Below are 23,734 nucleotides of genomic sequence, written 5' to 3'. Positions count from 1 at the left end.
TCTAGGATCGTACACACGGCACCACACGACAAAGAGACACCACACAGTAGGTTCTTGGGAACAGATCCTTTATCTACTCAGCTACGTCGGATCTTTATGATCACCAAGACGGATATGTACACATAGAGCGCGGGCTCAGGGAGTCTCGGTCGGGAAAAGGGGGTAGCGGGACAGTCTTTGGGGATCCGGATCAAATGCAGGGGGCGCACCCAACGCACAGCTCACAATCCTCGAGCCGGGGGATACGCTGCGGTCCAGCCGGACCGAGGGAGTCTTCAGGAGCCGCGAGTCACTCAGTCGGGCTCAAGCACAAGGTCGGAGGTCTTAGGATCTTCAGGGGAGCCGGGAGTCACTCAGCAGGGCTCAAGCCCCAGTTCGGAGGTCTTACGATCTTCAGGGGAGCCGCGAGTAACTCAGCAGGGCTCAAGCACAAGTTTGGAGGTCTTACAATCTTCAGGGGAGCCGCGAGTCACTCAGCCGGGCTCAGGTGTTCCAAGGTTGCAAGGGAGCCGCGACCACGTCAGCAGGGCTCTCGTCGTTCAAGAGTCGAATCTGCCTGATAGTCCCAGAACACCCCTTGTTATAGGTCCCCCCCTCTTTGATGTCCGGGGTCCGTGTAGGCAGGGGTCTTAGCGCCTGGGGGCCGCTTGTTGGAGTTTCCTGCGGTTGTTCTTTGATCCTTTCAGGGCCGGGTTGGGAGGAGTCCCAGACACCCAGCAGGCGTGGAGCCAGCCCTCAGGGAGGCCGGAGGGCCGACCGAAACCCATCTCCCGAGGGGAGGTCAGAGGTGTGATGGAAACTGCTCCTCCCTCTCTCACTCCATGGGAGCGCGATGTTCCCCAGCCGGGGCGGCGCCTCTAGGCCTGGGTTGTGCTGGGGCCGGGCAGCCATCGTAGGTGCATGAAGTGGGCACGAGGGCCCTGTGGTGCTGGGAAGATGGAGGGCATGGACAGGGAAGTCCGGGTCGGGTGTGTGTGGGCCTTGGCGGGCAGGACCGGCTAGGCCGGGTACTGAGGGGCTGAAGGAGGTGTACGGGTCAGGGGGTGAGGCTAGGGGTCAGGGATGGCCATGCCACAAGGCTAGGTCTAACAGCTTGCAACTGGCCGGTGGAGAAATGGCCTTTCTTCCTGGCCCCTTTACTAACAGGAGAGGCACAGGCGGCCTACCAAGTGGCCAACCCTATGGGGAACACCCCGTATGGTGAGGTGAAACGCATTATCTTAGACCATCTGGGCCTGGATGACGAGGCATATCGGGTCCGTTTCAGGAAAGACAGAGGACATCCAGGTGAGAATCCAAAGACCCTCTTTTACCGCCTCCAATTTAGCTAAAGCCCGACGAAAGCACAAAAGAGGACATTATGGACAAAATTTACCTGGAACAGTTCTTGGAGGCCCTCCCCTATAATACCCAACGCTGGCTGCGGCAACATGCCAACCTCACCACAAGGGAAGCATTGGAAATGGCTGCCACATTTGCGAGGGCCCAGCCTCGCCAAGTAGGAGGCGATGCTGACCGTGTATACCGCCCTTTACCAGGGAAGTTTGTGAGACCAACACCGAAGGTCCCCTCCGAAGCCACTAAGAACAAGTATAAACACCCCGAGATTCCACCACCGAGGGGACCTCAGTGCTCCGAATGTGGGGAGTGGGGCCACATCGCGATGGCCTGCCCCAAACGAAGACCCAGTGAAGAACCGATGAATATTGGATATGTCCCGAGGTCCGTCATGTATACTGCAGAACTGGGTCACACCTTCTATGTGAGTGTGAGGGTAAACAATCATGTCATCAGGGCACTGCTAGACTCGGGGCGTAAACAGTCTGTAATACAGGGAGACCTTATCAGATCACCCCAAATTGTATAGGGAGCCATGGTACACATTAGGTGCGTACACGGGGACGTGAAGACCTACCCCCTAGCTATAGTAGACTTAGCCTGCCCAGACGGGGCCCACTGTACAGTAAGAGTGGGGGGTAATGCCGACTCTACCAGAGGACCTCATTATAGGAACAGACGACCCCAATTTCTTGGAGTTATTTAGGGCCGTCTTACAGAAAGGAGAGAAGGAAGGATGTAACGGTCCGCAGTTCGATGAACCCTTACCAGCACTGATCACTCCTGAGCCCTGGCTTATGGATAAGAGTTTCCGGTTTGCCCAAACAAGCGATCCATCCCTCCGGAATGCCTGGCAGTCATCCTCTAAGAGTACCCAGTAATTTTGGGCCCTTGCCTGTCGCAGGTACTTGACACACCCACACGAGTGAGGTACCATTTGTATCGGAAAACCTGGGGGAACGCTGGGTGGTAGGGAATTTTATGGATCCATGCAGATTCCAGAACTTTCCCACACAAAAATGTCAGAAAAATGAGATTTTTTCAGCTAAATTTGAGGTTTGCAGGGGATTCTGAGTAGGAAAACATTGGGGGGCCCACGCAAGCCATACCTTGCTAGACTTCCCAGGGTTTCTAGTTTTCAGAAATGTGTGGGTTTGGTAGGTTTCCAAAGATGGCTGCCGAGCCCGGGCCCAAATACCGAGGTGACCCCCACCTTGCAAAAGCAGGTTGTTTGGGGGTAGGTAATTTTCATGTCACCTAAATACGTTCTGGACCTTGCCTGTCGCAGGTACTTGACCCAGCAACGCGAGTGACGTACCATTTTTATCGGGAGACCTGGGGAAATGCTGGGTGGTAGAAAATTTGTGTCAGCCCGGTGATACCACAACTTTCCCACACAGGAATTTGAGAAAAATGTGGGTTTTTTCAGCTAAATTTGAGGTTTGCAGGGGATTCCTGGGTAGGAAAACGTTGGGCGGGTCCACGCAAGCCATACCTCACTAGACTCCCCCGGGTGTCTAGTTTTCAGAAATGTGTGGGTTTGGTAGGTTTCCCAAGATGGCCGCCAAGCCCGGGACCAAAAACCCAGGTGACCCCCCTTGCAAAACCAGGTTGTTTTGTTATAGGTAATTTTGATGTCTCCTTAATATGTTTTGGGCCCTTGCCCCACCCACGCAAGTGAGATACCATTTTTATCGGGAGTCCTGGGGGAACGCTGGGTGGATGGAATTTTGTGGATCCACGCAGATTCCAGAACTTTCCCACACAGATATGTGAGGAAAAGGTTTTTTTTTTTTTTACAAAGTTTGAGGTTTGCAAGGGATTCTGGGTAACAGAATGTGGTGAGAGCCAGACAAGTCACCCCATCCTGGATTCACCTGGGTGTCTAGTTTTAAACAATGTATAGGTTTGCTAAGTTTCCCTAGGTTCCGGCAGAGCTAGGGTTCAAAATCCACAGCTAGGCACTTTGCAAAAAAAGGGTCCGTTTTCACAGTGAAAATTTGGTTTGTCCACATTGCGTTTTGGGCCATTTCCTGTCGCGGGCACTAGGCCTACCCACAGAACTGAAGCACCATTTTTCACAGAAGACTTTGAGGAATGCAGGGTGGGTGGAAATTTGTGGATCCACGCAGATTCCAGAACTTTCCACCACAGAAATGTGAGGAAAATGTATTTTTTTTTCAAAGTTTGAGGTTTGCAAGGGATTCTGGGTAACAGAACCTGATGAGAGCCAGGCAAGTCACCCCATCGTGGATTTCCCTGGGTGTCTAGTTTTCAAAAGTGTATAGGTTTGCTAGGCTTCCCTAGGTGCCGGCAGATGTAGGGTTCAAAATCTACAGCTAGGCACTTTCCAAAAAAAGGGTCGGTTTTCACTTTGTAAGTGTGGTGTGTCCATGTCGCGTTTTGGGCCGTTTCCTGTCATGGGCACTAGGTCTACCCACACAAGTGAGGTACCATTTTTCTCAGAAGACGTTAGGGAATGTGGGGTGGGTAGAATTTTGTGGATCCGCACAGATTCCAGAACTTTCCAACACAGAAATGTGAGGAAAAGGTGTTTTTTTGACAATGTTTGAGGTTTGCAAGGGATTCTGGGTAACAGAATCTGGTGAGAGCCAGACAAGTCACCCCATCCTGGATGCCCCTGGGTATCTAGTTTTACAAAATGTATAGGTTTGCTAGGTTTCCATAGGCGCCGGCAGAGCTAGGGTTCAAAATCTACAGCTAGGCACTTTGCAAAAAAAGGGTCCATTTTCACTGTGAAAATGTGGTATGTCCACATTGTTTTTGGGCCGTTTCATGTCACTGGCACTAGGCCTGCCCACACAAGTGAGGTACCATTTTTCTCAGAGGACTTTGGGGAATGTGGGGTAGGTTGAATTTTGTGGATTCACGCAGATTCTAGAACTTTCCACCACAGAAATATGAGGAAAATTTGTTTTTTTGACAAAGTTTGAGGTTTGCAAGGGATTCTGGGTAACAGAACCTGGTGAGAGCCAGACAAGTCACCCCATCCTGGATTCCCCTGGGTGTCTAGTTTAAAATGTATAGGTTTGCTAGGTTTCCCTAGGTGTCGGCAGAACTAGGGTTCAAATCTACAGCTAGGCACTTTGTAAAAAAAAGGTAAATTTTACTGGGAAAATGTGGTGTGTCCACGTAATGTTTTGGGCCCTTTCCTGTCGCTGGCACTAGACCTGCCCCCACAAGTGAAATACAATTTTTCTCGGAAGACTTTGGGGAGTGCGGGGTGGGGGGAAGTTTGGGGATCCACGCAGATTCCAGAACTTTCCACCACAGAAATGTGTTTTATTTTTACAAAGTTTGAGGTTTGCAAGGGATCCTGGATTCCCCTGGGTGTCTAGTTTTAAAAAATGTATAGGTTTGCTAGGTTTCCCTAGGTGCGGGCAGAGTTAAGGTTCAAAGTCTACAGCTAGGCACTTTGCAGAAAAAGGGTCAGTTTTCACTGTGTAAATGTGGTGTGTCCACGTTGCGTTTTGGAACGTTTCCTGTCATGGGCACTAGGCCTACCCACACAAGTGAGGTACCATTTTCCCAGAAGACTTTAGGGAATGTGGGGTGAGTAGAATGTTGTGGATCCGCACAGATTCTAGAACCTTTCACCACAGAAATGTGAGGAAAAGGTGTTTTTTTGACAATGTTTGAGGTTTGCAAGGGATTCTTGTCGTGGGCACTAGGCCTACCCACACAAGTGAGGTACCATTTTTCTCAGAAGACTTTGGGGAATGTGGATTGGGTGGGATTTTGTGGATCCACACAGATTCCAGAACTTTCCACCAATGAAATGTGAGGAAAATTTGTTTTTTTTACACAGTTTGAGGTGTGCAAGGGATTCTGGGAAACAGAATCTGGTGAGAGCCAGACAAGTCACCCTCACCCCATCCTGGATTCCCCTGGGTGTCTAGTTTTGAACAATGTATAGGTTTTCTGGGTTTCCCTAGGTGCCGGCAGAGCCAGGGTTCAAAATCTACAGCTTGGCACTTTGCAAAAAAAGGGTTAGTTTTCACTGTGAAAATTCGGTTTGTCCACATTGCGTTTTGGGCCGTTTCGTGTCGCAGGCACTAGGCCTACCCACAGAAGTGAGGTACCATTTCTCACGGAAGACTTTGGGGAATGCAGGGTGGGTTGAATTTTGTGGATCCACACAGATTCCAAAACTTTCCACCACAGAAATGAGGAAAATGTGGGGTTTTTTTTTAATAATGTTTGAGGTTTGCAAGGGATTCTGGGTAACAGAACCTGGTGAGAGCCAGACAAAATACCCCATCCTGGATTCCTCTGGGTGTCTAGGTTTCAAAAATATATAGGTTTGTTTGGTTTCCCTAGGTGCCGGCAGAGCTAGGGTTTAAAATCTACAGCTAGGTACTTTGCAAAAAAAGGTCAATTTTTACTGGGAAAATGTGGTGTGTCCACGTTGTGTTTTGAGCCGTTTCCTGTCGCTGGCACTAGGTCTCTCCACACAAGTGAGGTACCATTTTCCTCGGAAGACTTTGGGGAAAGCGGGGTGGGTGGAATTTTGTGGATCCACGCAGATTCCAGAACTTTCCACCACAGAAATGTGAGGAAAATGTGTTTATTTTGAGAAAGTTTGAGGTTTGCAAGGGATTCTGGGTAACAGAACCTGGTGAGAGCCAGACAAGTGAACCCATCCTGGATTCCTCTGGGTGTCCAGTTTTCAAAAGTGTATAGGTTTGCTAGGGTTCCCTAAGTGCCCGCAGAGCTAGGGTTCAAAATCTACAGCTAGGCACTTTGCAAAGAAAGTGTCGTTTTCACTGTGAAAATTTGGTTTGTCCACGTTGCATTTTGGGCCGTTTCCTGTCGCGGGCACTAGGCCTACCCACACAAGTGAGGTACCATTTTTCTGGGAAGACTTTGGGGAATGCGGGGTTGGTGGAATATTTTCGATCCACACAGATTACAGAACTTTCCACCACAGAAATGTGAGGAAAATTTGTTTTTCTTTTACAAAGTTTGAGGTTTGCAAGGGATTCTGGGTAACAACCTGGTGAGAGCCAGGCAAGTCACCCCATCCTAGATTCGTCTGAGTGTCTTGTTTTCAAAAATGTATAGGTTTGCTAGGTTACCCTAGGTGCCGGCAGAGCTAGGGTTCAAAATCTACAGCTAGGCACTTTGTAAAAAAAGGGTCAGTTTTAACCGTGTAAATGTGGTGTGCCCACATTGCATTTTAGGCCGTTTCATGTCGTGGGCACTAGGCCTACCCACACAAGTGAGGTACCATTTTTCTCAGAGGACTTTGGGGAATGCGGGTGGGTGGAATTTTATGGATCCACGCAGATTCCAGAACTTTCCACCACAGAAATGAGAGAAAAATGTGGTTTTCTTTTACAAAGGTTGAGGTTTGCAAGGTATTCTGGGTAACAGAAACTGGTGAGAGCCAGGCAAGTCACCCCATCCTGGATTCCCCTGGAGGTCTAGTTTTCAAAAGTGTATAGGTTTGCTAGGGTTCCCTAAGTGCCCGCAGAGCTAGGGTTCAAAATCTACAGCTAGGCACTTTGCAAAAAAAGTGTTGTTTTCACTGTGAAAATTTGGTTTGTCCACATTGCGTCTTAGGCCATTTCCTGTTGTGGGCACTAGGTCTACCCACAGAAGTGAGGCATCATTTTTCACAGAAGACTTTGGGGGATGCGGGTGGGGAGGAATTTTCTATATCCACACAGATTCCAGAACTTTCCACCACAGAAGTGGGAGAAAAACATGTTTTGTTTTTACAAAGTTTGAGGTTTGCAAGGGATTCTGGGTAACAGAACTTGGTGCGAGCCAGATAAGTTATCCCATTCTTGATTCTACTGGGTGTCTAGTTTTCAAAAATGTATAGGTTTGCTAGGTTTCTCTAGGTGCCAGCAGAGCTAGGGTTCAAAATCTATGGCTAGGCACTTTGCAAAAAAAGGGTCAATTTTTAATGGGAAAATATTTTGTGGCCATTTTGTGTTTTGGGCTGTTTCCTGCCCACACAACTGAGGTACCATTTTCCTCACAGGACTTTGGGGAATGTGGGGTGGGTTGAATTTTGAGGATCCACGCAGATTCTATAACTTTCCACACCAGAAATATGAGGAATCTTTTTTTTTCTTTTTTTTTTACAATGTTTGAAGTTTACAAGGGATTCTGGGTAACAGAACCTGGTGAGAACCAGACAAGTTACACCATCCTGGATTCCCCTGGGTGTCTAGTTTTCAAAAGTGTGTAGGTTTGCTAGGTTTCCCTAGGTGCCAGTAGAGCTAGGGTTTAAAATCTACAGCTAGGCACTTTGCAAAAAAGGGTCTATTCTCACTGTACAAATTAAGTGTGTCCACGTTGCGTTTTGAGCCGTTTCCTGTCACGGGCACTAGGCATACCCACACAAGTGAGGTACCATTTTTATTGGATGACTTAGGGTAACACAGAATTGTAGAGCAACTGTTATTACCTATTGACTTTCGATGCATTTCTGCCTTCCAAATGAAAGACAATGTGTAAAAAAGAAGTCACTTTGAATAATGTCCTATAATTCTCATGCTAGTACGGGTACTCACAATTTCGGAAATGTGGAAATAGCTACTGTTTCTGAACTCTATATTTTTTTCTAATTGCAGAAATACATAGGTGTCTTTCAACCCGATTTTTCACTGTATATATTTTGCCAAATGAATTGCTATATACCCAGTACATAATAAAAAACCATTGCAAGACACTGCTCATTTATTGGCTCTGGGTTTGTCGGGTCCTTGGTGAACCTAAACATCCTATATATCCTCACAACCAGAAAGGTCCAGCGGATGTAACGGTATATTGCTTTCACACATCTGTCATAATTATAAGAAGTTACAGTTGAAAACTTTGGCACAAATGGCTGCTTTTTTCAACTCATTTTCAATTTTTCCTATTTTCAACTGTTAGTTTCTATAAAGAAACCTTGAAGGATCTACACAAATGACTCCTTGCTGAATTTAGAATTTTGTCTACTTTTTTAAAAGGTATCACTTTCCAGGATCCATTATTGCTTTCATACCCATTTTTACCATTAACTGGAAGAAGGAGGAAAGCAAAAAAAATAGCAAAAATAGGCTATGTTCCAGTAAAATGCCAAAACTGTGTAAAACACTGTTGGTTTTCTGAAAAAGGTCTGTCAGTTCCTGAAATCTGGGAAAATTGTGATTTCAGCCCCACAAACCCTTTGTTGATACCATTTTCAGGAGAAAAAAACAGACGCTCTCATTTGCAGCACTTTTTTCCCATTCCTCCCCCCAAAAAAAATATTTAGCTGTATTTTGGCTAATTTCTGTGTCCCCTCCAGGAGAATCCACCTTTAGAATCCCTGTGATATTGGAAGAAAAGGACGCAAGTTTGGCGTAGATGCCTTATGTGATCAAACAGTTACAGGGGCCTAAGCATGAAATACCCCAAATGGCCAAAAAAAGGCTTAGCATGGGAGGGAAGGCCTAGCAGCGAAGTGGTTAAAATAATATTTTTCTAAGTTGCAGGAGACGTGCCGGTGATAAGAACATAAATGGCAATTGCATTGAGACCTACTGAGAAATGTAGTCATAAAGCTCTTTTACAACAGTATACACAGGCTGTTGTCCAGGCCAAATCCATCTTTCACACAGATAAAGTCAGAAACACAGGCATTTCTTCTAAGGAACTCCTCATAGTGATTCATCTCAGGCCCTATTGACTTGTCACAAGATTTCTGCGATAAAGTGACCAATGACTACAGAGATAAAATTATGAAGATTTATGCAGATTTTCCCTTGACAGTGGAACCTAGTTTCTCAGTGGAATTATTGGCCACCTCTACTGATTCATCCAAGCTCTCTGTCTTTTCTCAGATATCTGAGCAGAAAACTAAGGGACTTCTTATGAGCCTTGAATCAGGGTCCCCTGGAGACCCTTGCCCTCCTAAAAATCTTGCAGGTGGCCTCACACTATATTGCCAACATTCTCCAGGGAATCATACCCTTGACTCAGGGATTTTCCTTCAACTCTGGAAGGAGGTCTCTGTAATTTTTCTTAGAAAAAAACCTAATGTCGTCCTCAAGAAAATGAGGAATTTTCACCCCATCTCGTTCTTGTCCGGACCTGCAAAAATCCTGGAGAAATATTTTAACCAGGAAATAATAAAGTTTATTGTGACCTGTGACATTATTGATTTCTCACAGAATGGCATGAGGAGTGGCCATAGCACTGAGACAGCACTTGTGGTTGCCACTGACTTGGAGAAGTGTGGCTCAATGATTAGAGCGGCAGACCCTGATGCAGAGGTCTAGCCCGGGACCAGGGTTCAATTCCCCACCTTGGCGGGTCTTGGACTCAAAAATTCCACGGACCTGATAATTCTCGCCTCGGTGCCATTCCAATCATGGAGTCCCACTCTGCAACTCTGGGCAATAGCTTGCTTAATCTCCACAACGGCCCCCACAACGCTAAGGATGCCTGGCCTCCACCTTGGGGGTGCCCAGGAGTGGACGCCTCACAGGGAAAGCCAGGATGGGTTCCACAGCGGTATTCGTACAAGCGTCTTGAGACCCTTGCGGGTGAGTAGTGCGCTATACAAGTATCAATTTACATTTACTGACAGCATCAGGTTGACCAGGGGGCGGCTGACTTGTGCTGCATGATCTGCCAGCGGCCTTTGACACCGTCTCACCCACGTGCCTGGTAAAGCATCTCTATCAGACAGGTAATCTCCTCTATTGCTTTATCATCAACAGGGTGCAAGTGACCAGTTGTGGTGGCTTTAAAACTAAGGCTTTTAGTCTCCCCTGCAGGGTCCCTCAGGGGTCCTCGCTAAGCCCCACTCTTTTTTTTGTTTATGTCGCCCCGCCCGCCGAGCTCATATGTTCATTCAGCTTTCAAGCACTTTCTTATGCGGACGACAAGCAGATTATAATTTCTATCGCTGATGACCAGCCCCTCCTGGCCAGCAGATTTAATCTCTGCATGACCAGAATAAACATCTGGCTGAAAGAAATCAAACTGAACATGGAGAAAACTGAGGTACTGGTGTTCCGGGTGCAAGAATTCATCTGGTCTGGCAGCTGGTGGCCAGAGGAATGCAGCCCATTACCCACTCCAGTTAAATCGGCTAAAAATCTTGGGGTGGGGTTTGATCCCCTTTTCAAATTTGATGGGGCGGATAGTCATTCTCCAGTGCTGCTGATAGGCTTTGGAATTCCATGCCTACCCATATTACCAATTTGGATTCTTTCACTCTGTTTAAAAAAAAACTGAAAGTCTGGCTCTGTCCTTCTTAAATCTCCTAGGTCTGTTGTGGTTTAGTCCTGTTTCTGGTATAGCGCTTAGATAACCTCCGCTTTAACACGCTTTAAAAATCTGTGTTTCATTTTACTTTGTTTCATTTTCATTTTCATTTCATTTCAGATTTATAATTGGGCTAAATTGTTGTGTCTTAATATGCCAAGTTAAGCCAATAATCACTTGTTAGAAAAGAGTGATTATCCGCAACAGGACCCTGGTGATGCAGCTGCTCTTATTGCTGCAACAGAATCTCTGGTATTTGCGGTCATGGAGGGGTGTCTGGCCAAGACTATATAGACCAAGATTAGTACTTGTAAACAGAATAAAGGTGACTCTGTTGCTGATTATCTTGGGCGTTTTAAACATATATTGGAGCGTTATTCTGCTATTGCCTGTCCTGCTGAGAATGCTTAGTAAGCTCTCAGTGCTGCCTTTGTTTAAGCTTTGCTACTCAAGATGCAAGAACAGCTTAACACTATTTACATCTGGTGGCAAAACAAGGGCTTGGCTGAATTAGTTTTGGTTGCTAACTAAACACGCATTTGCAATGCAAATTGGTCTCGCATTAGTGAGAATTGGCGGTATTGGCGCTATAAATGGTATGCGGTTGAATTATGTGGCATGATGTGAAATTCTGTGGTGTGGATTGGATGTATGTGGTATGTTGTGTAATTGTGTTGTTGAGTTGAAATATGTGGTTTGTTGTCAAATTATGTGGAGTGAAATGAAAATGTGTAGAGTTGAATTGAGTGGCGTGGAAGTGTGTGGCGCTGATTGGAATTATGTGGCATGGTGTGGAATGTATTTGGGTGGATTGTGTTATCAAGTTTAAAATGATTAAACATAATTACAAAGAAAGGTGGCCTTTGATTGCGCACAAATTTACAAAACCTTATCATATGTAAAGACTTGTCCAAATATCAAAACAAAAACTTACAGAGTCAACTCCCAGTGACATTTATGTTCATGAACGCTATGGGAGGTCTTGAACAAAGCACATTGATAGGGGACATTCGTCCAGAAAAAGGAAACATGTTGGCCTTTGTCCCAAACCAAAAAGAGGAGAGTTCGAGCTCCTCAGTCAGCAGGCAAGCACAGTACCAGATAGTGCTAATGTACAGTTTTTGGAGTTGGGTGAGCTGGAGGGAATTAACAAAAACAGACATGGGGAGGTGCTAGTTAAAAACGTCCTTACCGCTCTAGTTCTAATGCTATCCTACTGGGATAAGAAGGGGAAGTGGCGAAAGATGCATAACACAGTGGTGCTAGAGATGTGCAGACAAACATTGTCGCACAGAGTAGCTCTCTGCCTTTTAAGTAGGGTTACTCTCTGACTGTGGCTTGTGTGGTGGGAATGTTTTGGTAACATGTGAAGCTCTTGGTTTTAAAATTATGCAGTCCCAATTTAAACTCTGTCAGTGCTGATGGTGCCGACGGTGATTTGTGGGTGATCAGAAAGAAGCTACTGACTCACAAGTGTGCAGAACACTAGCTTAGACTCTGGTGTTGGGGTTGGACTATTAGTGGCAGGCACTGAATTCCTCTGAGGTCAATCGACTCACTGCACTGGGCAAGCTGGGCTTGCTAGCGAGTCAAAATCCAGAGAACTCCGGGAGTGGAGGGAGAAGCTGGGCAGAGCACCGCAGGATGCATTGAGATCATTTAAGGCAGGCTCACAATCCCAAACCACTTTGCAGCAAAAGCATAACAGATTTATTATTTACCTTGTCGTCTGGTGAAAACTATAGCAAGATTTCCTAAGTGACATAAATAATGTTTTCTCAAAATGCCGGTTCTAATGAATCACAGGAGGATGTGGCTCACTTGGTTAAACTTAAGAACGATACAAAATACTATTTCAAACCTTTGATGAATGCACGCATTGGAACTGTTCAATACTCATTTCGCAGTACGCATTATCCAGTCATCACTTCTAATGTAATTGTCAGCGAGTGCAGTGGTGGCCAGAGAGTCCCATCCCAAAACACACAGAAAGGCAAGCAACTACAGTGACACCTCAATGGAGACTGTAGGCAGCTCTTCAACATAATGCCTTGATCAGTGTGAGCATATGCTGAGACAGTCACAAAAGAGACACACAAAACAAACAATCAGCGGGGAGAGCCCAGTAGCAGTGTTCAAGGAACAGCAGGGACCCAGCCGGGAGCCCAGATTTTTAGTGGCCATGGTGGAGCTGGGAGAACTCCGGGAGTGGAGGGAGGAGGCTGGGCAGAGCAGCGAAGGCAGCAGAAGGAAGAGGGAGGAAGTGCCTGCTGAAGTGAGGGTCAGCTGGGCATGTGTTATCCTGCAACTTGCTGCTGGGCCCCAGCCGTCTCCTCTGTGATCCTCCATGGCGGCAACAGTATGTGGCGTCAACACGAGGGCTCACTGAAAATGCCAGGAGCACTGCTGGGATGGTGGTGACATCAACGCAGTGAGAAAGCGATTGGCATGCTGGGACATGTAGTGCCTGCAACTTGTGCGTTTGGTGCTCTTAGAGCATTTTAAAGGCAAAAAGAACTACATGTCCCTACATTCAGTGGAACAATATCATTTGATTTCTGTGACCAGGTGAGAAGACAAGGAGATGCAGGCAGTTAAAGGAAAACAGCAAAAATGAATGTTTTGAGTAAACACACAGCGATGCAGGGGTAGATGGGGAGGGCATGCGGCAGGTGGGAGAGTGGTGGGAGGAATGAGGGACAGGAGAGCAGGAACCACAGAAATAAAATAGTTCCCCAAATGAGCGTAACTATACAGTAGCTTTGAAGGACACTGAAACAGACAAGTGAAAGCAGTGCACAGTTGTAAGCCTATATAAATATATGTGTATATATATATATATATATCACCCAACAAGATGCCTCTGAGCATGAAGACGCCACTCCGTTGGTGCAGGTTAACAAACCTATTTTATTTCAAAAGACTGCAATTGGTGTCCGGTTTTAAAGTTCCCCCAACGCGTTTCAAAGCCACCGCTTCTTAATCATGGGGCAGTTAGGCAGCACATGACGGGTTGAACCACAGCAATTCATTTATGCTCCTCCCCTTGCATGCTCTCTCCAGTGAGGCATGCTGGGTGCTGTAGTTAATGTTTTATCCCCTCCAGTGGGGTCCGTTACTATGCCTCAATGTATGCCATTTTATATCATTTCCAGCCCTCCAGTGGGCTCCCAGGCATCCCATTCAGTCTCGCCTTTGTGAAAACACCATCGCCGTTTTCAGACCGGGAAATCCCAGCCTTCGTAGACCTGCTAACAGCCTTCGCAGACCTACTGACAGGCGGTGCATCCTCCGCGGCTGAGGCCGCCGCGTATAATCTCACCCAACAAGATGCCTCTGAGCATGAAGACGCCACTCCGTTGGTGCAGGTTAACAAACCTATTTTATTTCAAAAGACTGCAATTGGTGTCCTGGGAGCCCACTGGAGGGCTGGAAATGATATAAAATGGCATACATTGAGGCATAGTAACGGACCCCACTGGAGGGGATAAAACATTAACTACAGCACCCAGCATGCCTCACTGGAGAGAGCATGCAAGGGGAGGAGCATAAATGAATTGCTGTGGTTCAACCCGTCATGTGCTGCCTAACTGCCCCATGATTAAGAAGCGGTGGCTTTGAAACGCGTTGGGGGAACTTTAAAACCGGACACCAATTGCAGTCTTTTGAAATAAAATAGGTTTGTTAACCTGCACCAACGGAGTGGCGTCTTCATGCTCAGAGGCATCTTGTTGGGTGAGATTATACGCGGCGGCCTCAGCCGCGGAGGATGCACCGCCTGTCAGTAGGTCTGCGAAGGCTGTTAGCAGGTCTACGAAGGCTGGTATTTCCCGGTCTGAAAACGGCGATGGTGTTTTCACAAAGGCGAGACTGAATGGGATGCCTGGGAGCCCACTGGAGGGCTGGAAATGATATAAAATGGCATACATTGAGGCATAGTAACGGACCCCACTGGAGGGGATAAAACATTAACTACAGCACCCAGCATGCCTCACTGGAGAGAGCATGCAAGGGGAGGAGCATAAATGAATTGCTGTGGTTCAACCCGTCATGTGCTGCCTAACTGCCCCATGATTAAGAAGCGGTGGCTTTGAAACGCGTTGGGGGAACTTTAAAACCGGACACCAATTGCAGTCTTTTGAAATAAAATAGGTTTGTTAACCTGCACCAACGGAGTGGCGTCTTCATGCTCAGAGGCATCTTGTTGGGTGATATATATATATATATATATATATATATATATATATTCACTTAAAAAACCATAGGTTTCACACATATTATAGTTAGCTGGGCATTTCCCTCGTAAAAAAACAATGAAATTCCCCCGTTATAGTTAGTGCAGGCAACTATAACTCACGCGACCGCAATCCTCTGCTGATGACGTCACATATTACATCACTGTATTTAGACACTTATTTACCCATGTCTTCTTCCATTCATCTTTAGCTATACATATATTACATTTTTTTTTTTCAGAAAGACTCATATGTCATCAGTGATGTAATATCTGACGTCATCAGCAGAGGATTGCGGTCGCGATAGTTATAGTTGCCTGCACTAACTATAACGGGGAAATTTCATTGGTTTTTTACGAGGGAAATGCCCAGCTAACTATAAGATGTGTGAAACCTAAGGTTTTTTAAGTGAATTTGCAAGGTTTTTTAAATGCTAATTCCTAACTATAACGTGTGTGAAACCTATGGTTTTTTCAGTGAATTTGTACGTTTTTTTAAATGCTAAGTTATGTATTTATTAATATATTTTTTTAAACAAAACTTTCACGGCGCGCGCACGGTGCGCTTCACGCACCGTGCACGAGCGATGGGCACGCGGTGCGCTTCGCGCACCGCGCGCCCACTTTACGCAGTTCATGCCGTGCACGCACGGAGCGCTTCGCCCCCAAGGGTCAAATACAATTTTTTTTTTTTCGAAAAATCGCGGAGTGCGCGCACGCTGCGCGAACTTCGCACAGAATTTTTTCCGTTTGGGTGGTGCGCGCACTCAGCGATTTTTCGAAAAAAAAACATAAAAAAATTTTGGGCCCTTGGGGGTCCTTCTGGGACCCCCTGACTACGGCTAGGGGGTCAGGAACTGTCCACCCTGCCCCCTTTTCACGTTCTCCACATTTGTTTTTCACCCCCTCAGAGTGCGAGAGACAAAATGGCGGCCGACACTTCCTGGTTTCGACCGATTCGATTGTTTACTAAGATCTAACAACCAATCAGAATTGCGCTCGCGCACGGCAAGGTGCGCGCACCCAGCGAGCACGCTGCGCGTGTACAGATATATATATTGATTTAAATGCTATTTTCTCTGGAAAAACTGAACAGATTTACACCAAACCTGCAAAAGGCACTTCATGGACCTTATGGCTACCTCTCTGCCAAATTTCACGTAATTCTGTTCAGCCGTTCGGGCTGTAGCTGCGACTAAAGACCCTATGGAAAAATCCATGGGGAAAACGTGTTTTGGGACCCCCCCTTTTTCTCAGCCCCCGCTTGACGAATCACTCCGAGACTTTCAGGGTAGGAGCGGAGCGGAGCGCCCCATTAGTTTTGAAAATTTCGCAAGGATTCGTCAATCGGCGCCAAAGTTATTCAAAATAGAATTTTGAGATTTCCTATGGAAACTCGGTCCTAACTATAACTATCTACTGGCGACCGCCAGTAGATAATATATATATATATATATATCTATATATATATATTCACTGAAAAATCCATAGGTTTCACACACGTTATAGTTAGGAATTAGCATTTAAAAAACCTTGCAAATTCAGTGAAAAAACCATAGGTTTCACACACGTTATAGTTAGCTGGACATTTTACTCGTAAAAAACCATTGAAATTCCCCCGTTATAGTTAGTGCAGGCAACTATAACTCACGCGACCGCAATCCTCTGCTGATGCTAATACTGTATTTAGACACTTATTTGCCCATGTCTTCTTCCATTAAATTTTAGCTATACATATTTTACAAATATTTTTTTTTCATAAAGACACATATGTCATCAGCAGAGGATTGCGGTCGCGTGAGTTATAGTTGCCTGCACTAACTATAACGGGGGAATTTCAATGGTTTTTTACGAGTAAAATGTCCAGCTAACTATAACGTGTGTGAAACCTATGGTTTTTTCACTGAATTTGCAAGGTTTTTTAAATGCTAATTCCTAACTATAACGTGTGTGAAACCTATGGTTTTTTCAGTGAATTTGTACGGTTTTTTAAATGCTAAGTTACTTTACGCCGTTCGTGGCGTGCGCGCCCACTTAACGCAGTTCGTTCCGTGCGCTCACCGTGCGCTTCGCGTACCGTGCGCGCACAGTGAGCACGCGGTGCGCTTCGCGCACCGCGCGCCCACTTTACGCAGTTAGTGCCGTGCACGCACGGTGGGCACGCGGTGCGCTACACGCACCACGTGCACACGTTAAGCTGGATGGGCCATGTACGCACGATGCGCTTCGCGCACCGTCCGCACACGGAGGACATATTATGCGCTTCGTTGTGAAAGGTAATCTATTAATTGCTCAGTATACTATTATGCCATGCACAAAAGGTGCCCTGCAGTCACCATTTGCACACGGGGGGGGGACAATGTGGATAATTTTTTTTTTATAATTCATTTTTACCGTACGCGTACGGTAAGCATAATCGGCGTTTTTTCGAAAAAAAATAAAATTGAATTTTTGGCCTTGGGGGTTCTTGTGGGACCCCTTAATCAAGGCTAGGTGGTTAGGAGCTGTCTAACATGCCCCTTTACATGTTTTCAACCTTTGTTTTTCCTCCCCCCCTCAGAGTGCGAGAGAGAAAATGGCGGCCGCCGCTTCCTGGTTTCGACCGATTCGAATGTTTACTAAGATCTAACAGCCAATCAGAATTGCGCTCGCGCACGGCACCGTACGCGTACGGTAAGCTTACCGTAAGCGCACGGTATGCGCACCGTAAGCTGCCACAGATATATATATTGATTTAAATGCTATTTTCTCAGGAACTACTGAACAGATTTACACCAGACCTACAAAAGGCACTTCCTTGACCTGTAGACTACCTCTCTGCCAAATTTCAAGTAACTATGTTCAGCCGTTCGGGCTGTAGCTGTGTCTAAAGGTCCTATGGAAAAATGCATGGGAAAAACGCGTTTTGGGACCCCCCTTTTTTCTCAGCCCCCACTTGACGAATCCCCCCGAGACTTTCAGGGTAGGAGCGGAGCGTAACGCCCCATTAGTTTTGAAAATTTCGCGGGGATTCGTCGACCGGCGCCAAAGTTATTCCAAATAGAATGTTGCGGTTTTCCTATGGAAACAGGGTCCTAACTATAACTACCTACTGGCGACCGCCAGTAGGTAATATATATATATATATATATATATATATATATATATATATATATATATATATATATATATATATATGTATATATGACTGGATGGAGGATTTAGTAGCAGTGTGATTGACTGTTTACTTGACTAATTTATAGTGTCTCACTAAATATATTGGATAGTGACTAAACTGTGTGAATATCTGTATCACTTTGTCAGTTGTTGTGTAAACTGCTGCACCAGTTGGTTACTAGCTACATGAAAGTCTATATTAGTTATTGATTAGTTAACTGAGTATTTGTATGGGAGAGTGAATGTGTGTGTGGTTCGGTGGGGGGCGTGTGACTGCCCAAAGATGTGTGAATAGTTAATTCAGTAGGTATATGAAGTTAAAACTACATGTTATAACAGTTGTTTGGGTGAGTGAATATCTTTATGGGTGTGGTGATGAGCCAATATATGTCTCAATGGTACATGTCCAACAAACTAGAAAAATAAAAGCCAGTGTGTGTGTCAGTTGTTGTATATAAATAAGTATACATAAGACTCAGTGATTGTATGAGTGACTGTATGGATAACTGTATACTCGTAATAGTGTTTTTATAACACACTAAGTATGAGTTCTTATCTATATGAATAGATGAAGTGGTGTTTTTATAAGTGTATAGCTAAGTAAAAGTAAGTATGATCCATTGTTTGGAGTGGTGTGGCTCACTGGTTAGAGGCAGCAGACCCGGAAGCAGAGGACGGCCCGGGACCAGGGTTCAATTCCCGATGCGGCAGGGTCGTGGACCAGGGCCAGCGGACTCGATAATTCTCGCCTCGGTGCCTACTCTAACCAGGGATCACACTCAGCAACTCTGGGCATTAGCTTGCCTTATCTCCACAACGGCCCCCCCACATTCGCCGGGGATGCCTGGTTTCACCTTGGAGATACCCAGGAGGGACCATCTCACAGGGATAGCCAGGACGGGTTCCCCAGCGGTCTACAGCGCCAGGACGCCTCAGGGCAGCAGTGCGCTTTACAAGACGCATACATTTACATATACATTTGTTTGCATAAGTGAGTAGGATGACTTCATAAGTGATTAGGATGTGTGCTGGTGTTTAATGTCGATATAGGTGTATAAGTATATTTGATAGTGTTCTATTGATCATTGACAGCATGTATGAGTGAATCTATAGGTAAGTGATTAGATGTGTGTATAGATCTAGGAATCACTGAGTGGGTGTTTAGAAACTTGTATTGGTGTGTCAATGGTTTTAAATCTGGCACTCTGTATTTTACAGTGAGTGATGGAAGGTTTTACTAGTGTATGATGAGGTGTATCTGATTGTCACGTGGATGATGTCATCAGTGATGTCATTTGAGCTGTCATCAGTGATGTCACTGACCATGTCATGAATGATGTAATATGTGACATCATCAGCAGTGGATTGCGGGCGCGCGAGATGTAGTTAGTACAACTATATATCGGAGGAATTTCAATGGTTTTGTTCGAGTGAAATGTCCAGCTAACTATAACACCCCTAAAACCTATTGTTTTTTTCAGTGAATTTCTAAGGTTTTTTAAATGCTAATTCCTAACTATATCAGGCCTGAAACCTATGTTTTTTTCAGTGAATTTCAAAGGTTTTTTAAATGCTAATTCCTAACTATATCAGGCCTGAAACCTATGGTTTTTTCAGTGAATTTCAAAGGTTTTGTAAATGACAATTTTTAATGTATTAATTGTTATACTGATTTTTTTTATACTGATTTAGTACATTTTTTAAACTATTTATTTTTAGATTTTTTTTAATTACATTATAATTACATTATACATTACAATACAAAACATACTTTCTCAGAATTAATTACTTTAGTTTAAATACTTTGCAAATAGGCAATAGACTTTTAAGTACAGTAGTTACAGTTGTTGCAATGGGCAACACAATTTCAAACACAATGCAACATTGAGCTCAATGTGAATTTCTAGTCAAATACAATTAGATACTTTATGGATTACTTTTCTAACCACAGGACTGGATCCTAGATTCAGTCCTTGGACATCTCCTGTAAACAGTTGAGCAAAAGCGTTTTGTTTACAGTAGTGATTTTGAAGGAATATTATTGTATTTTAAAAGGTGACACTTCGAAATGTTTTCACATAGAATCACCAATGTTATACTATTGCAGAAAATTCACTTAGCAGGTAAGTAGTGTTATCATTACTTTTTCTTACTCAGTGGTGGATCCTGGATCCAGCACTGGTGAATCTCCTGTAAACAGTTGAAAGAATGTGTTTAAGTCATACAGACGATTGTTTAGGAACATTTTTAGTTTGTGAAAATAGACACTTAGAAACTTTTCTGGTGAAAACCACACAATGGATTGCTATGGAAGGAAATACAAGTTACTGGTAAGTACGCTTAGAATGACTTTTCAAGGTCAGTGCTGGGCTAAAAGATGCAGCACTGGGTTCTCTCCTGATAACAGGTGAGTAAATCGGAATTCGTAGTTCGATTGATTTTAGAGGAATATCTTTTCTGGTGAAAACCACACAATGGATTCCTATGGAAGGAAATTCAAGTTACTGGTAAGTACGCTTAGAATTACTTTTCAGGGTCTTTGCTGGGCTAAAAGATGCAGCACTTGGTTCTCTCCTGAGAACAGGTGAGTAAATCGGAATTCGTAGTTCGGCTGATTTTAGAGGAATATTTCCACAATGGTGAAGGAAGGGGGCGGGGCCTGAGGTGATATGTGTGCAAACACACCCTGTGGCGCGTTTTAAGTTGGGGAATTAATTCCTCCTCAATCCTGAGGTCCCCTGGGGGCCAACTAGTCCACCAGGTACCTCCAGTATGCGCCAGGGAGCTGGGTTGCAGAGAGGTGTTCAGAAGCCACTCCCCTTTTTACAACACTCTGCAACGCAGCTCCGTGGTGGAGGTACCTGGTGGGCTAGTTGGCCCGTAGGGGACCTCTGGATTGAAGAGGAATGAATTTCCCAACTTAAAACGCGCCACATGGCGTGTTTGCACACATATCACCTCAGGCCCAACCCCATACCTTCACCACTGTGCAAACGTGCCCCGTGGTGCATTTTAAGTTGGGGGATTTAGTCCCCTTGAATCCTGAGGCCCCCTGGCGGCCAACTAGCCCACCAGGTACCTCCAGTAAGCGCCACGAAGCTGCGTTGCAGAGAGGTGTAAAAATGGGCGTGGCCTCATTACACCTCTCTGCAATGCAGCCCCCTGGCGCATACTGGAGGTTCCTGGTGGGCTAGTTGGCCCCCAGGGATCCCCAGTATTCAAGGGGAATTAGTTTGCAGAGTGGTGCAAGGAGGGGGCATGGCCTCTGGCCTGATCCCGTCTTTTTATTTTTTTAGAAGGGGGGCTGTGTAGCCCCCCTTCTTTTTCTAATTTATTGGCCCTGGGATCCCATCCCCCAGGGCCTGCCCCCAATTTTTTTTTTTTAAATAAATAAAAAATCGGTAGGGGGCCACGTGGCCCCCTCCCGCAAATTATGGCCCAATCCCCCCACGGTCCCAGTCGGCTCCCCATGTCCTGCGGGAGCCGGCATTGCTTTTCCACATGGGGAGCAGCTAACATGCTGCTCCCCATATGGAAAAGAAATCTGCTTTGCTTCATTGAAGTGAGAGCAGGTTTCCCGCCAGTAGGTAATGTGTGTGTGTGTGTGTGTGTGTGTGTATATATATATATATATATATATATATATATATATATATATATATATATATATATATATATATTATCTACTGGCGGTCGCCAGTAGATAGTTATAGTTAGGACCCTGTTTCCATAGGAAATCCGCAACATTCTATTTGGAATAACTTTGGCGCCGGTCGACGAATCCTCACGAAATTTTCAAAATAGGTGGGGCGCTACGCTCCGCTCCTACCCTGAAAGTCTCGGGGGAATTCGTCAAGCGGGGGCTGAGATAAAAGGGGGGTCCCAAAACGCGTTTTTCCCATGCATTTTTCCATAGGACCTTTAGACACAGCTACAGCCCGAACGGCTGAACAGAGTTACTTGAAATTTGGCAGAGAGGTAGTCCTCAGGTCAAGGAAGTGCCTTTTGTAGGTTTGGTGTAAATCTGTTCAGTAGATTCTGAGAAAATAGCCTTTAAATCAATATATATATCTGAGCCAGCTTACGGTGCGCTTACGGTGCGCTTACCGTACGCGTACGGTGACGTGCGCGAGCGCGATTCTGATTGGCTCTTAGATCTTAGTAAATATTCGAATCGGCCGAAACCAGGAAACAGCGGCCGCCATTTTCTCTCTCGCACTCTGAGTGGGGCAGCAAAAATGAAGCCAAAAAATGTCTAAAGGGGCAGTATATTGAGATCCTAACCACCCAGCAGTGATATACGGGTCCCCAAACAACCCCCAAGGGCAAAACATTTTTTTTTTATTTTTTCGAAAACTCGCCGATTATGCTTACCGTACGCGTACGGTACAAATGTTATGTAAAAAAAAAAGTATCCATACTCTCCCCAACCCGTGTGCAAATGGTGCCCGAATGGCACCATTTGTGCATGGTATATTACATCTAAGAAAATAATAAATAATACTTTTCACAACGTTGCGCAAATTATGTCCCCCATGTGCGCACGGTGCGCGAAGCGCATCGTGCATTCATGGCCCATCCCGCATAACGTGGGCACGCGGTGCGCACAGCGCACCGCGTGACCACCGTGCGTGCACGGCACTAACTGCGTAAAGTGGGCGCGCGGTGCGCGAAGCGCACCGTGCGCGCACGGAACGAACTGCGTTAACTGGGCGCGCATGCCACGAATGGCGCAAAGTAACTTAGCATTTAAAAAACCGTACAAATTCACTGAAAAAACCATAGGTTTCACACACGTTATAGTTAGGAATTAGCATTTAAAAAACCTTGCAAATTCACTGAAAAAACCATAGGTTTCACACATGTTATAGTTAGCTGTACATTTCACTCGTAAAAAACCAATTAAATTCCCCCGTTATAGTTAGTGCAGGCAACTATAACTCACGCGACCGCAATCTTCTGCTGATGACATATGTGTCTTTATGAAAAAAAAATATTTGTAATATATGTATAGCTAAAATTTAATGGAAGAAGACATGGGCAAATAAGTGTCTAAATACAGTATTAGCATCAGCAGAGGATTGCGGTCGCGTGAGTTATATTTGCCTGCACTAACTATAATGGGGGAATTTCATTGGTTTTTTACGAGTGAAATGTACAGCTAACTATAACATGTGTGAAACCTATGGTTTTTTCAGTGAATATATATATAAATATTACCTACTGGCAGTCGCCAGTAGGTAGTTATAGTTAGGACCTATTTTCCATAGGAAATCCGCCACATTTGGAATAACGTTGGTGCCGATTGATGAATCTTCGCGAAATTTTCCAAACTTTTGGCCAGCTCTGGTCTGCTCCTATCCTGAAAATTTCACGGTGATTCGTCAAGCGGGGGCCGAGATAAAAGGGGGGTCCCAAAACGCGTTTTTCCCATGCATTTTTCCATAGGACCTTTAGACACAGCTACAGCCCGAACGGCTGAACAGAGTTACTTGAAATTTGGCAGAGAGGTAGTCCTCAGGTCAAGGAAGTGCCTTTTGTAGGTTTGGTGTAAATCTGTTCAGTAGATTCTGAGAAAATAGCCTTTAAATTAATATATATATCTGAGCCAGCTTACGGTGCGCTTACGGTGCGCTTACCGTACGCGTACGGTGACGTGCGCAAGCGCGATTCTGATTGGCTCTTAGATCTTAGTAAATATTCGAATCGGCCGAAACCAGGAAACAGCGG

Source organism: Triturus cristatus, chromosome 10 (genome assembly GCF_964204655.1).
Source record: "Triturus cristatus chromosome 10, aTriCri1.1, whole genome shotgun sequence".
Classification (NCBI taxonomy): Eukaryota; Metazoa; Chordata; class Amphibia; order Caudata; family Salamandridae; genus Triturus; species Triturus cristatus.
The sequence above is the reverse complement of the archived record's forward strand: the minus strand, read 5'-3'. Positions refer to the sequence as shown.